The following is a 16,833-nucleotide window of genomic DNA, read 5'->3' as shown; positions in this document are numbered from 1 at the left end:
GGGGATGGGGAGGCTAGGGTCAGAGAATGACATTAATATTCTAACCAAACTGTCAGCTACTTCTGCAACTTGCAATTTTCAATGGAACAATGTGCATGCATATATTGAAATTGACTAATCAACCTTAAAGATGTTCATGCCGAACACGAGAATTCCTACAATCTATACACATCACAAAGTTAACATATGTGAATCTTCTAACCTAATTTTCATTGTAAAAGATTGAAATTGAGGATGTGCATACAAACAAGGAGTAAAAAGCTTACCGAACAAGACGATCAAGGATGCGCTTCGCTTCCACGCACCACCAACCATTGCTCCCCGATCTATGACTAATAAACTTTCTTCAAATACTAGCTAACAATTCTCCTCTTACTTCTCTTTGTAGACACAATTATGGACTCTTCAAATATCATACAACAATATATATTTGAAGGCTATAGCCCTCCCCCACTTTAAAAACTAAAACATAAAAGTGATGTATTGTTGATATCAACAATGAATTTAAGACGATAATTTGATTTATAATATGATTCAATAGGAATTAATAAGGTATGAAAGCATTTGATATTCCTTGAAGGCAGTGAAAATTGTACTAGCGAAATAACAATAATGAAATGATTACATAAAGTATCTGTATAATTTTGGTTGGAGAGAAATGTTACTAATTCTGAATTCCAGAAACTTGAGACTTTAGCTAGGGAATATTCTGGTTTTCACATATTGTTCAATACTTAGGCCCATAGTTTTGATTAGTTGGTTGGTCTGGAAAAATTTCAGCCTAGTCTGGAGTTCTGATATTTTTAGATGTCGACCGATATTGGGGAACAGAGGTGTAACTAATATGTGGTTTAGGAGAAGCTTGGGTTTGCTCAGATCTCTTCAAATTTTGAATGATTCTATGACTACTTGATACCCCTTTTCTGGAGAAATAAAGAAGTCGGATCACCAAAGAAACTAGTATATTTTTTCCTTTCATAGCGCGCACATCCTAAACAGTGAATTTTTTCCAGACCAACCAGCTAATTAAAACTATGTGCCTTAGTATTGAACAATAGTGAAATCCAAAATATTCCCAGCTCAAGTCTCAAGTTTCTAGAATTCAGAATTAGTAACATTTCTCTTGGACCAAACTTATACAGGTACTCTATGTAATCATCTCATTATTGTTATTATTCGCTAGTACAATTTTCACTGCCTTCAAAGAATATCAAATGCTTCCATACCTTATTAATTCCCATTGAATCATCTTATAAATCAAATTATAATCTTAAATGCATTGTTGATATCAATAATACATCACTTTTATGTTTTAGTTTTTAAAGTGGGGGAGCGAGGGCTATAGCCTAGACCGAGCACATCCTAAAGTGGGGGTTCGTTGAGGCGTCATATTTGATGACGTGGACCAATCAGATGAAGGTGAGAATCAATGAAAAGATGTCACTTTTATTTTAGGACTCTCACACTGTAATTAAATAATCGAACATGTCATAAGTGATGACGTGGACCAGAGCATGTCATAAGTGATGGTGTGGACCAATCAACTTCAGATATGTGTTGGGATTTGGGAAGATATAAATAGTTACATTCAAATATTTTTCAATTAAATTATTAAATAAAGATATTTTTGTTCAACTTCATACAAATTTTTTTAAATTATTAAAAACAAATCCGAATAAGATATAATTACTCATTCACTATCAAGCTACCTAATTTTCAAGTAATAATAAACTGCAAAAAAATGTTAAGCATTATGTGAATTTAAACTAAATCACAACATATAGTAATTCGAGAAAACAAATAAATAATCAGACTTTCTAGAAATAGTATGAATGACAAGCCTAGTGTTGTGAATTACGGTAAACAAAAGCGCATTCTTGCATACTGTCTCTTAACGGACGTGAAACAAATGTTAAAGGAAAGGCACATGGCCTATATGCCTTACCAGGCACAGGGGTCGTGCACCTTACTCTATTTTTGAAAAAATATATATTTACTGGTCTAATTTATGTTTATTCTTTGAATTTATTCGTCATTTTTTGGCTTATACTTCGTTGCATACGAAGAATTAAAGATAACTCTATTTTGTTTACCATTCTAAAGGTCAGACCAGTCCATTTGTAAATTTTCATCATGAACAAGCTCTAACAAGAAGACAATGTGATTCGCTATTGAAAGCATTAATCAGTTCCCTACTATAAGCAGCAGAACCTAGTCTTTAACTTTCTTAGCACAAACAACTCTAAAAGACTTTTTTTTACCAACAAAGATGTATATTAAAAATAAAATGAAACTAAAGAACTCTAGTTTTCATATGCATCTTTGTTAGAGAAAAATGGCTTATAGAGTTGCTAGTGCTAAGAAAGTAAAATGCCAGGTTAAACTACCTGTAGTAGAGCACTACTGGTTGATGCTTTCAGTAGCCATCAATATTGGATTCTTATTGAAACTTATTCAGGATGGAAATTTAAGGATTGAGTGGTCTGGCCTGCAGACTGACAAAGAAAATGGGGCTCATCTTTATTTGTAATCTTCTTATGCAGCGGAGCCTAAGCTAGAAAATGACGGACAAATCCAGAGTAAAAAACATAAATTTAGACTAGTAAGTATTAATTATTTTTTTCAATAAATGCAGTAAGGCGCACAAGCTCTAGCATCTTGTAAGGCATGGGGTCCATGTGCCTTTCCTTTAGTGACAAAGGGCAAGGCGCAAGGGTTTGTGCGCCTTTGCTCCTTTGGTTTCATCCCAAAATTAGTTACCATTTTGAAATTTTAACAACATTTTCTTATCCTTTTGGCAAATTTCTTGCGAACCGAACAAGACGATCAAGAATGTGCTTCGCTTTCACACACCACCAGCCATTGCTTGCCAATCTATAACAAGTTTCAACATACCAATTTTCTTCAAATACTAGCTAACAATTTTCCTCTTACTTCACTCTTTGCAAACACAATCATGGGCTTTTCAAATATCATATACATCATGTACATATAACGGACAATGATGCCATATTTGGTGATGCAGACATATTAAATGAAGGTGAGACATAATGAAAAGATCTCACGTTTATTTTAACACTCTCACTGTGTCATTAAATAATCGAGCATGTCATAAGTGATGACATGGACCAATCAGCTTCAAATATCTGTTGGGAAGATATAAACCGTTGCTTTCAAATAATTTTTATCAAATTATTAAATGAAGATATTTTTGTTCCATTTCTGTCACGACCCAGACCGTCGTGATTGGCACCCACACTAACCCTTCGGTGGGAGAACCACCACTACAACTCAAACCAAGCAACTAAACCAAAATTAAGGCATTTAAGTTACGGAAGGAAGTTAAATGATAAGGAAGTAAATAGAGTTCCCATAAACTCTAACAAAAGTCTATCAATAATAAACTAACAATGCGGAAGTAATAACCTAGAACCAGGGTCGACTCAACAAGATTAGGGGCCTAAAGACAAACCTTAAAGAGGGGCCCTAATATAATTTTTTTAAAAAGAATATTATTATATATACTTTTATTTAAAATATACATTTCTAGCATTTTTTTATGCGAAGTCATTAATTACTATTTTATTATTGATTTTTTTTAGTAATTCCTTTTCAATTGATAAAATAGTTAATCAATTCAATATCTCTTGAGACATTGTTGATCTTAGATAAGATTTTATCAATTTTAGTTTTAAAAACTTCTTTCGGCTGAGACAACGGTTACCGAAATTGCTAAAATTATTCTTTAAGCAATAATTTTTTATTCAAAATTTTTATTATTTGTTAAAAGTCAATCAAGGGCTCCTTTTTGGAATTTATTTAATTCTTCAAGTTCTCTTCTTTTCTCTTTATTGTAAAACCGGAATCATATTTTCTAGTTGACATATTTAAATTGAAATAGTTTTTTTAAAAAATAAATAAATTTGGACTCAGGGTCCCTTTAGTAAACAACCCAAAAGGGCCAATATTTACATAAACAAAATGGTTCCGGGTCGGCCCAAAAGTGGCCAGACCAGGCATTTTTAATAAAAGTCCCCTTTAGCAGGGTTTCCAAAAATGTTAACTTCCATTTTCACTTCTTCCTTCTTCCTTGCTCCTTCCGCCTCCTTGCAGGCATGAAAATGTTATCATTGTGCCCTTCAACTCCGCTTTCTTTTTGCTTCTACTTTGGGTTCAAGAAATAACTTTAATAATAACTAAAACAAGAATATATATATATATATATATATATATATATATATATATATATATATATACTTATGAACTAGGAATATCAAGAATAACAGATTTTCAAGAAAAACTATTAAATAAAGTTAGAATAATAAAACATGGCTCACGAATTTGATAAGTTGATAAAACAATATTGAAATCGTGTTGCGTTCCTTCAATATAATGATGAGCAACTTTCACATATAGCAAACATAAAAATCATATTTGTATGTTATAGCTATAGTTTGCATAATTGCGCTCCATAACAAATTTTATGTTTGCTATGTAGCTTTTGATTTGTCTAATTCGCTACAAACATCCACTTTTATACAAATTGTTTAGTTTTGTATAAATTCATTTATACATTGTAATTTGTATAATGAGATTTGCATTTTTATAATTATAAGTGTATATGACGAAAATATATGTATTTGTATTTGTATATACACTTTTCTCTCGCTTTATACAAATACAAACGCATTTTATAATTTTATACAAAAATGTATAAAATGGTTAATTGTATACTGAAAATGGTTAATTGTATACCGAATCAGATGGCAAAAAAGGGGATGTTTGCTGTGAATTACAATTAAAATAAACTATGGATATAGCATTTAATTTGAATTAATAGTTTGTTATTTCATACAATTTTCCCTATAATGATTGCTTGTTGCACAGAGTCAAATTTTAAGGAAACACAATTTCCCTCTTAAGGAAATTATTCCCAAAAACTGTTTCATTCCCTTTAAAAAGTGGGAAAACTACCGGTCATTTTGTTTGTTTTTTTTATATACTTCTTACATGTTTTTTAAAATTATTTTTAAAGTATATATATATTTAAATAATATATATAAGTATTTAAAAAAAATTGGGGGCCCCTAAAAATATGGAGCCCCAAGTGATGGCTTTACTGGCCTAGTGGTTAAGACTGCCCTGCCTAGAACCTGAAAGTCAAAAAAGGAAGGGATGCAACCCCAATCTAAAGAACTAATCAACTAACTAGAACAAAGTCTAAGTCTAGAAATGGAGGACATAAACGAAAGAAAACCCATGGCAACCCGGAAGAATTGGCTCACCCTTGAATTCGAACGATGATCACTAATCTCCTAAGTGAGGTATGTCAGTAGCCGCTTGAAGATGCCCTGTACTCAACAAAAATAAGAGCAAGTGCAGTATCAGTACAGAACCACAGTGTACTGGTAGGATCACACGGTTATCCAACTAAGTGCAACATACATAAGTCATCACAACAATATAATCACATGCATATAACGAACATATACAATATTATCAACATTTACTAATAACGAACAACTTCACATTTCTCAAAATAAACAATTATATCAAATCATTGGTCCTCTCATGGAACCCAAACCCAAACAGTTAGCATATCGGAACATGGTACCCAATCTAATGATTATGCCAGAACGTGGTAATCGATCCCATAATTATGTCGAAACGTGACAACCGATCCAAGTTAGTTATGCCGGAACGTGGCAACCGATCCATTCAACATACCACAATCACAATCACAAGTATATCCTCAAGATCATACAATTAAGTCATGATTTCATGATAACTATCATTCATCTATCTCATTTACAATAAGTGTGATCAATAATGCAATATTCATGTACATACATGTATCATAATGAAGCAAAAGCAAACATACATCACACAATCATAGAATCACAACCATCACTTCCTCAAAAAAAAGCTTGAAACCCTAAGCAACTTGATCCTTTTCTTTCCAAATTCATTCAGCTTGTTCTTGGTCTACAAACAATCAATATAATACGGGAATCAATAAACAATCACTAATTACATGAATTACTAACAATTCTATGAACCCTAACCATAAAATCTTTAACAAAACCCTCCCCCATTAATAATCACCCATTCTATTACATTCTACGAATCGAAAAATGGATTCGGGGAGTGAAAAGCTTACCTTTAACCTCAAGAATGATGAAAAATGAGTAGGAGTTGCCTGGGGTTCGTTCCTTAGCTCTAAATATCAAAAAGTGCCAAATAAGGTCATTTAGGGGTTAATTTACGACTTTAAGTCGCATTAAACCCGTCACAGCGGCCCTCACCCCGCTGCAGCGGCCCCACCAAAGCGACACCAATCCGGCTAAAACGGCTTGCATGGAACCAGTGGGCTATTTAAAGAATTCCAAAATCCCCATTTCACAACACACCTCTAACCAACGACGCTCAGAAAATACCCTTTACGCTAAGATCGATTTCGGGAGTTTTACTCGCCCGAATTCAATTCCGTAAAGTCGTACGAATTCCTTAACGAGTTATCTAACCACTCATGTAACCAGAATTATAAATAAATCACCCGATTGTTACCAGATTTCCCTACACCTTAAAGACTCTGATTTCATCTAAATTTAGAAAATGTTGGAAAAATCCAAATACTACAAAAATATTTTTCGCCCCCAAATTTTTCCCTGTTGGCATTTCTATAACGACGGAACCAAGTCGTTACAATAGATACCAATTTACCCATCACTCTTCCCGGAGTGACAATACTAAGGGGAAATAGGCTAAGGAAAGAACAAAGCAGTACCTGAATCGACAACAATTGGGAATACTTGTCTTGCATATCCCTCTCGATCTCCCAAGTTGCTTCCTCAACTGGACGATGTTTCCATTGAACTTTCACGGACTTAATCTCCTTGGTCCTCAACTTGCGCACGTCACGATCAAGAATTGCAATCGGATCCTCCTCATACTGGAGGTTTTTGTCTAACACAATTGAGTCCCACTTAATGATGTAATCCCCGTCAACATGACACCTCTTCAACATGGACACACGAAATACCGGATGAACACCCGATAGATTTGGAGGTAAAGTCAATTTATATGCTACCGGTCCCACATGTTCAAGAATCTCGAATGGACCAATGTATCTAAGACTTAGCTTATCTTTCTTACCAAATCTCATCACCCCTTTCATGGGTGATACGTTAAGAAGAACATTTTCACCGGTTTGAAACGCCATGTCTCTTAGCTTAAGATCTGCATACTTCTTCAGTATATTCTGGGATGCTAGAAGCTTAGCTTGAATACTCTTCACCTTATCTTGATCATCCTTTACTAAATTAACCCCTAATGGTTTTACATCTCCAGCCTCAAACCATCTTATGGGTGATCTGCATCCCTTTTCGTATAAAGCCTTAAATAGTGCCATATAAATACTGGAGTGATAGCTATTATTATAGGAGAACTCACACAAAGGTATGCGTTTATCCCAATGCCCTCCAAAATCAATCACACATGCCATCAACATGTTTTCTAACACTTGGATAATCCTCTCTGACTGTCCATCTATCTGTGGATGGAAGGTTGTACTAAAAGTGAGTTGTGTGCTCAATTCATCATGCAATTTCGTCCAAAACTTAGATGTGAATTGGGTACCAAGGTTTGAGATGATAGACAGGGGCACCCCATGAAACCTCACTATCTCTTTCACATAAACTTTAGCCAATTTTTCAACATTATAAAATGTTCTTACCGGAATAAAATGGGCTGACTTAGTCAATCTATCAACCACTACCCAAATAGAATCAAACTTTCCCAAAGTCTTGGGAAGACCAACCACAAAATCCATGGCTATCATTTCCCACTTCCATTCCGGAATTGGCATTCTTTGAAGCAAACCTGCAGGCCTTTGATGTTAATACTTCACTTGTTGACAATTTGGACACTTCGCTACAAACTCCGTTATATCCTTCATCATGCCCGGCCACCAATAAATTCGCTTCAAATCTTGATATATCTTGGTCACACCCGGATGAATAGAATATCGCAAACCATGAGACTCTGCCAATAATTTCTCAATCAAGTCATCTACTCTAGGAACACATATTCTCCTTTTAAAATTGAGCACACTATCCGCATCAAGAGTGGTTTTTTGTGCCTTACTATTCGCAGTCTTCTTCCTAAGCTCCTCCAAATTCTCATCCTCAAATTGTTTGTCTTTGATCTCCTCAATGAATGTGGCCCTTACTTCAATACTAGCTAACACCCCACCTCTTTCTGAGATGCCCAACTGCATGAACTTGGACTCTAAGGTCTGAATTTTCTTAGCCAAAGGTCGCTTGGTTACACCTATGCAAGGTAAACTACCCATACTCACCGTCTTCTGACTCAAAGCGTCTACCACTACATTAGCCTTACCCGGATGGTATTAAATGGTGACATCATAATCTTTAAGTAACTCCATCCACTTTCACTGCCTCAAATTCAGATCTTTTTGAGTGAACACATGTTGTAAACTACGATGATCAGTAAATACCTCACATTTAACACCATAGAGGTAATGTCGTCCGATCTTAAAAACAAATACTACCGTTGCCAACTCCAAATCATGCGGTGGATAATTTCTCTTATGCACCTTCAATTGGCGCGACGCATAGGCTATAACATTTTATCATGCATTAACACAACACTCAAACCATAATGTGAAGCATCACAATAAACAATAAAATATTTACCTTCTATCGGTAATGCTAGAATAGGTGCGGTGGTCAAAAGAGTCTTGAGCTTTTGAAAGCTCTCCTCACATTTTTCAGTCCATTCAAATGGTATCTTATTTTTGGTGAAGTTTGTCAAGTGAGTGGCAATAGAAGCAAAGTTCTTCACAAATCGACGATAATAGCTAGCGAGCCCACAAAACTTGTAACTTCCGTCACAGAACTTGGTCAAACCCAATTCTTAACCGCCCCAATCTTTTGAGGATCTACCATTACCCCTTCTTTTGAAACTACATGCCCCAAAAATGCAACCGAAGTCAACCAAAATTCACACTTAGAAAATTTAGCATACAACCTTTGTTTCCCAAGAACCCCCAAAACCATACGAAGATGGTCGGCATGCTCTTTCTCACTTTTCGAATAGACCAAAATATCATCAATAAAGACTATAACAAACGAATCAAGGAATGGTTTGCACACCTCATTCATCAAACTCATAAAAGCTGCAGGTGCATTGGTCAAACCAAAAGATATAACCAAAAACTCATAGTGTTCATAGCGAGTTCTAAATGTCGTCTTGGGCACATCCTCATGCCTAATTTTCAACTGATGGTAGCCAGACCTTAGATCAATCTTAGAGAAAACTGACGCCCCTTGCAATTGGTCAAAAAGATCATTTATTCGAGGCAAAGGATACTTGTTTCGAATAGTGACCTTATTCAATTGCTGGTAATCTATACACATTCTCATACTACCATCATTTTTCTTAACAAACAAAACTGGGGCACCCCATGGGGAAGAACTAGGTCGAATAAATCTCTTATCAAGAAGCTCTTAGATTTGAGCCTTAAGCTCTCTTAATTCCGCCGGAGCCATTCGATATGGATGAATAGAAATGGGGAGCGTACCAGGCTCTAAATCAATGCAGAAATCTATATCTCTATCCGGAGGCATACCAGGCAAGTCATTAGAAAACACTTCTCTAAATTCTGATACTACAGGAATAGACCCAATAGATGGAGCCTCAATCTCAACATCCCTAATATGAGCCAAATAAGCTAAACAACCCTACCCTATCAATTTCTTAGCCCGAATTGAGGATATGATCTTAGTTCGCTTAGGCTTGTACACCCCTTCCCACTCTAATTTTTCCCTTCCCTGAATTTTAAAAGTTACGGACTTAGTATTACAATTCAACACAACATAATATGGGGACAACCACGTCATGCCTAAGATTATATCAAAGTCAGTCATATTCGAAATCACCAAATCAGCCCAAGTCTGAAAACCTATAAAAAAAATATGACAAGCACGATAAACATGTGTAACTATGACTGACTCTCCAACTGGGGTAGAAACATGGATATGGGCATCAAGTACATCACAAATCATATCAAACTCTGAGGCAAATTGCACAGATACATAAGAATAAGTAGAACTCGGATCAAATAACACATTAACCATTCGGTCATAGAGAAGAATAATACATGTGATCACTGCGTCAGACGTCTCTGCCTCATTCTTAACGAGCCACATCCCTGCCTGGTTGCGCGTTATCCTTACCTCTGTTACAATTTCATCTACCTTCACGGTCTCGCTGATTACCTCCTTACCCACCTTATGAACGCCCTCGACTATTATTACCATTTCCCGTGGGTACCACTACTCTAGTCTGCTGCTGTGCGGACTCAAACACACGTGGGTGGGGATAATATCTCTTCATATGCCCAAGTTCTGCACAGTTGTAACAAGTACGATCAAAAGATGGTCAGCCTCCCGTCGAAGGCACAACTCCCTGCTATCCTGAAAATTAGATGGAGTTTCCGAGTAACTACCTGCAGAGGCGGGCATAACAGACTGAATTGGCTTGGCTGCAGGCGTTGGCCTTCCGGACCCCTTGGAATAAGAACCTTGAAGGTTACCCGAGTTCTTGGCCCTTTTTGCCTATGTCTTAGCTTGACCATCTCGCCTCACCCCCTCCACTTTCTCAACATAGTCTATTACCTCATTAAAGCTCCTCCCTGCAGAAATCATATGAACAAAGAATACTTGCAACTCAGAATTTAGTCCCCTAATAAATAACCAGATTCTCTCTTCATCAGTCGTTACCAATTGAGTAGCATATCTAGACAGAGCATGGAACTTGGCCTCATAAGCAGCCATAGTCATACCACCTTGCTCCAAAGCCATGAACTCATCCTTCTTACGATCCATCAAAGTCCTAGGCACATACTTTTCTAGAAACAAAGCATGTAATTGGGTCCAAGTAAGTGGAGGTAAAGTTGAAGATCTATATTCCATGTAAGCTCTCCACCACTGTTTAGCCTCACCTTGAAGTTGAAAGGACACAAACTCAACCCCATGTTGATGGACAATTTCAAACTTATGAAGCCTCTCATAGCAATCTAAGATGAACTCATAAGCATCCTCATTCTCAGAACCAAGAAAGACAAGAGGCTTTAGCTTCAGAAACTTAGTCAACATTTCATACTCATTACCAGTTATAACAGAACCCAACAAAGGACGAAAGAAAGCATCATTACCTCCAGTCCCACCCACCTTACGCGCAGTGCTAGCAACATGAGGATTAGTGGGAGCTTGAGTTGCTTGAGCAGAAGAAAGCACTCAAGGACCAACCAACCCATTCAAGAATGACATGATCTGTCGAGCTAACACTGGTCTATGGAGGAACATCGATAGTCTCAACCTGCACCTCTTCTTCTTGTCCCACATCCTCAACATTCTCAAAATCAACATTCTCCCTTTCAATCTCTTCATGATGCGCATGATGGTTCTCATTCACATGAGCATTCTCAACAGGAGCTCCATTCCCAACAGGCGCTACTCTTCCATGGCCTCTACCCTTAGCTTTTCCTCTACCCCTACCTCGACATCTCACTACAGATTCCTCAGTTGGAGCATTGACGGGAGCTACGGGTCTGACGCCGTTAAATCTAGTGTTAACCATCTGCAGACAGAAGAGTGAAGGAGGTTAGATACCAATCTGAATTGCCAGATACCAATTGGAATCAAGTCATAGCATGAAAGGAGACAAGAGAAAATAGAGAGATTTCCTAAAGTCCTATAGCCTCTCGAAGAAAAGTAAAGGTGTCCCCGTACCATTCCGTAAGACTCTACTGGACTCATTTTGTTACATCGATATCAATGAACCTAGGCTTTGATTCCAACTTTGTCACGACCCAAACCGTCGTGATTGACACTCACACTAACCCTCCGGTTGGAGAACCACTACTACAACTTAAACCAAGCAACTAAACCAAAACTAAGGCACTTAAGTTACGAAAGCAAGTTAAATGTTAAGGAAGTAAATAGAGTTCCCATAAACTCTACCAAAAGTTTAACAATAATAAACTAACAATGCGGAAGTAATAACCTAGAACATAAAAGTCAATGTACCAAAACATCTAACAGTGAACCAAGTCTAAACAAGAAGGGATGCAACCCCAATCTAATGAACTAATCAACTAACTAGAACAAAGTCTAAGTCTGAAAATGGTGGACATAGACGAAAGAGAACCCATGGCAGCCCGAAAGAATTAGCTCACCCTTGAATTCGAACGACGATCGTTAATCTCCTAAGTGAGGTCTGTCAGTAGCCGCTTGAAGATGTCATGTACTCAACAAAAATAAGAACAAATGCAGTATTAGTACACAACCACAGTGTACTAGTAGGATCAACGACTATCCCACTAAGTGCAACATACACAAGTCATCACAATAATATAATCACATGCATATAACGAACATATACAATATTATCAACATTTACTAACAACGAACAACTTCACATTTCTCAAAATACACAATTATATCAAATCATTGGTCCTCTCATGGAACCCAAACCCAAACAGTTAGTATACCGGAACGTGGTACCCGATCCAATGATTATGCCGGAACATGGCAATCGATCCCATAATTATGTCGAAATGTGGCAACCGATCCAAGTTAGTTATGCCGGAACGTGGCAACCAATCCAATCAACACACCACAATCACAATCACAATCACAAGTATATCTTCAAGATCATACAATTAAGTCATGATTTCATGGTAACCATCGTTCATCTACCTCATTTACAACAAGTGTGATCAATAATGCAACATTCATATACATACATGTATCATAATGAAGCAAGAACAAACATATATCACACAATCATAGAATCACAACCATCACTTACCTCGAAAAAAGCCTAAAACCCTAAGAAACTTGATCTTTCCCTTTCTGGATTCGTTCCGCTTGTTCTTGGTCTACAAACAATCAATATAATATGGGAATCAATAAACAATCACTAATTACCCGAATTACTAACAATTCTATGAACCCTAGATCAAACCCATGATCCCAATTATCCATATTAGGGTTGTTTTCACCATAGAATCTATAACAAAACCCTCCCCCATCAATATTCATCCATTTTATTACGTTCTACGGATCGAAAAATGAATTTGGGGAGTGAAAAACTTATTTTTATCCTCAAGAATGGTGAAAAACGAGTAGGAGTCGCTTGAGGTTCGTTCCTTAGCTCTAAAAATTGAAAAGTGCCAAATAAGGTCGTTTAGGGGTCTATTTATGACTTAAAGTCGCGTCGAACCCGTCACAGCGGCCCTCACCCCGCTGCAGCGACCCCGCCAGAGCGGCACCAATCTGGCTAAAGCAGCTTGCACGGAACCAGTGAGCTATTTAAAGAATTCCAAAATCCTTATTTCACAACACACTTCTAACCAATGACGCTCAGAAAATACCCTTTACGCTAAGATCGATTTCAGGAGTTCTACTCACCCGAATTCAATTCCATAAAGGCGTACGGATTCCTTAACGAGTTATCTAACCACTCATGTAAATAAAATTATAATTACATCACCCGATTATTATCAGATTTCCCTACACCTTAAAGACTTCGATTTCGTCCAAATCTGGACAAGGTTGGGAAAATCCAAATACAATGAAAAAGTTTTCTGGCTCCAAATTTTCTCTCGTTCGCATTTCTATAACGATGGAACCAGGTCGTTACAATTTCACATAATTTAGAAACATTTTTTTAAAAAACAATTATGATATAATTACTCATTCACTATCAAACTACCTAACTTTCAAGTACTAATAAAGTGCGAAAAAGGTTGAGTATTATGTTAATTTAAACTAAATTTCAACATATAATTATTCGAGAAAACAAATAAATTGAGTCAAGAGAATACGTGCCACTAGCTACAGTGAAATGTGAACATCTAGAAATTGAAATTAATAGAGGAAGGAAATTTAGTTGAAAGAAAAAATAAGGGAGAATTGTCATGTTCTTTTTTGATGAATGTATACTAATTCAAGGTCCTAATTAAACAATTGAAAATCTGATAAACTAAAAATTAATGGCAGTCCAGATGAATGAGATTAGAGAGAAAGAGAAGGCATAAAGAGCGTACAATTTCATGCATTTTGTCGAGAGAAGATGCACCAGTGAGACACATTGAAATGAGAAAACCTAGAAGTTGAAACTAAAATAGGGAGGAAATTTACTTCAATAGAAAATATGAGGGGAGTTTTCGTGCTTATTTTTTGTGTGAAATTGGAAAAGAATAAAAAAAAAGGCAATAAATCAAATACATAATTGCAAAAAATGGATATTTTGACCATTTAAAAGATCCACAAGTATTATGGTTGATTTAATAAGTGAGAGCATATGAAAATTAACAATTGCATTGGTGTATAGATGATTGATGCAAAAAAATAAAGTCAAGGCCTATTTTTTGTTGAGAGAACACTGATTCTCATAAGGACCTAATTGAACGATTGAAAGACATATTATATACCAAAAATAATTGGTAATCCACATGAATGAGATTAGAGAGGAAGAGAAGGCAAAGAACTTACAATTTAAAACCTTTTTGTAGAAATAAAATGCACAACCTGAACTATAGTGAAATGAGAAAACATAGAAATTGAAAATAAAAAAAGGGGTATAGGTGGAATTTCCGTGCATTTTTTGTCTCGAAATTGGAAAAGAATAAAAAAGGCAATAAATTGAATATGTAATTATGAAAATTTAGCTATGTTGACCATCGAAGAAGATACCCACACGTATTATGGTTGATTTATTTGGAACCTTCTTAAAGATTTAGCTTGGGACAAATTTACACCAACTAACATCATAGTTTAATGTGGGTATCGGACACCGGATGGGAAATCAAAAAAAATAATCATAGTTTAATAGTACTTAGATTCAAAGTATAACTTTAAAACTAACATTTGAAAGAATACAAAAGGTTCCAATATATATTGATGAATGTTTACTATCATATATGTTTTCCAAATGGAACTAGACTGATTCTTTTGTTCTCCTTATATGGATCAATTTAGAATAATCAACTCTAAATCTATTTCTGATTGTCACCGTTAATAGAAAATATATGTATATGACAATCATGTGTATCCTCTCTCTTGAAAAAGTAAACTATAAACTAGCCATCATTTACAACTCATCATGGTCATCATCGTCATCAGCACTTGATTCTATTCTCGGTGCTCCACCAGACCTTTGATTATTGGGTTGCACACAGCTTCCACTTCTTTCAGCTTTTTATCATAATCTTCCTTCTCAGCACTCTAGTTGTCATCCAACCATTCAAGTGCTTCTTTTGTCGTCGTTTCAATCTTCTTTTTCTCATCAGAGTCTAGCTTGTCTACAAGCTTATCTTGGTCATTTATTTGGTTCCTCTTGTTATATACATATGTCTCAAAGAAGTTTCTAGAGTCAATTCTTTCTTTTACTTTCTTATCCTTGACCATACGTTCAATTTCTTCTTGACATAAGCGACCTTTATCATTGGTAATTGTAATCTTCTCTGATTTTCCAGAGGCTTTTTCTTCAGCTTTGACGTTCAAAATACCGTTTGCATCAACTGCAAATGTCACCTCAATCTAAGGAGTTCCTCTATTGAAATATGAAAGAATTTAGTCAAGAAGTCAATATTATTTTAGTCGAGCAGCCAAAAAGAAACTGATCAGAACTCTAAACCAGGTAGAGAAGACAAGTACCTTGGAGCTGGAGCTACTCCAGTTAAATCAAATTTTCCAAGCAATCTACAGTCCTTTGTGAGACTACGTTCACCTTCAAAAGTTGTTGCACTTTAGGAATCCTGGTACTTCTACCAACAAGAACAATTTCATCAATTTGGTTCTTCCTTAGCCCAGCATCCTCCATAGCCTTCTTAACAGGCCCCATAGTCTTTCTAAATAAATCATTAATTAGCTCCTCAAAACATGCCCGAGTAAGTGGTTCAGAGAAATCCACACCATCAAACAGAGATTCAATCTCTACCCTAACTTGGTGTTGACTGCTCAGAGATATCTTGGCACGCTCAGCTTTTCTCCAAAAGCTCTGTTGTCCTTGCTGATGTCCTTTCCGTGCTTTTTCTTAATCAATTTAATAAAGTACTCCATAATCCTCTGGTCAAAATCCTCTCATGCAATGAAGAAACTATCAATGTGTAGTGTGACTTGTGAAAATGGTTGATTTGAAACTAATAGTTTTTACAACTAGCATTTATTTTCATCAACTAAATCAGACATCAAACTTGAACTGGTGTAAATTTTTAGTATTATATCAATATATGGGAAAACTAACAAAAACAAATACAACAATCGATGCAGTTAACAAAGGGGTGCTAACCTCCCATGTGAGTGTCTCCATTAATTGCAAGAACTTCAAAAACACTATTATCAATGGTAAGGATGCTAACATCAAATGTTCCACCACCAAGGTCAAAGACAATGATGTTTTTTTCACCATCTTTCTTATCTAATCCATAGGCAATTGTTGCTGCAGTCGGTTCGTTAATGATTTTTGCCACATTTAGTCCAGCGATTACACCTGCATCCTTGGTGGCCTGCCTCTGGGCATCATTAAAGTAAGCTGCATGATTTAAAGGGGAGAACACATAACAATATCAGCAATCATATGATACAATTATTGGAACTTTATATACAATGAACTTTTCAACATTACCGGAAACAGTGATAACTGCATCATTGATTTTCTTTCCAAGGTAAGCTCCAATTGTTTCCTTCATCTTGGTCAAAATCATGGCACTGATTATCACTTTACCCATTCCAAGTGGCA

General features: G+C 36.1%; 1 protein-coding gene and 1 pseudogene across 1 annotated transcript in view; one reads left to right on the top strand and one right to left on the bottom strand.

Moving 5' to 3' along the window:
- Positions 1-16,833, top strand: part of LOC125834427 (ethylene-responsive transcription factor SHINE 3-like) — a 388,745-nt gene that overhangs the window by 302,100 nt on the left and 69,812 nt on the right. The window lies entirely within an intron of this gene.
- On the bottom strand, positions 15,184-16,822 carry LOC125834401 (luminal-binding protein 5-like; annotated as a pseudogene).

This window comes from Solanum verrucosum, unplaced genomic scaffold (genome assembly GCF_900185275.1).
Source record: "Solanum verrucosum unplaced genomic scaffold, falcon-dt-bn FXZP01000279.1, whole genome shotgun sequence".
Lineage (NCBI taxonomy): Eukaryota > Viridiplantae > Streptophyta > Magnoliopsida > Solanales > Solanaceae > Solanum > Solanum verrucosum.
This window is presented reverse-complemented; position numbering and strand designations above follow the sequence as displayed.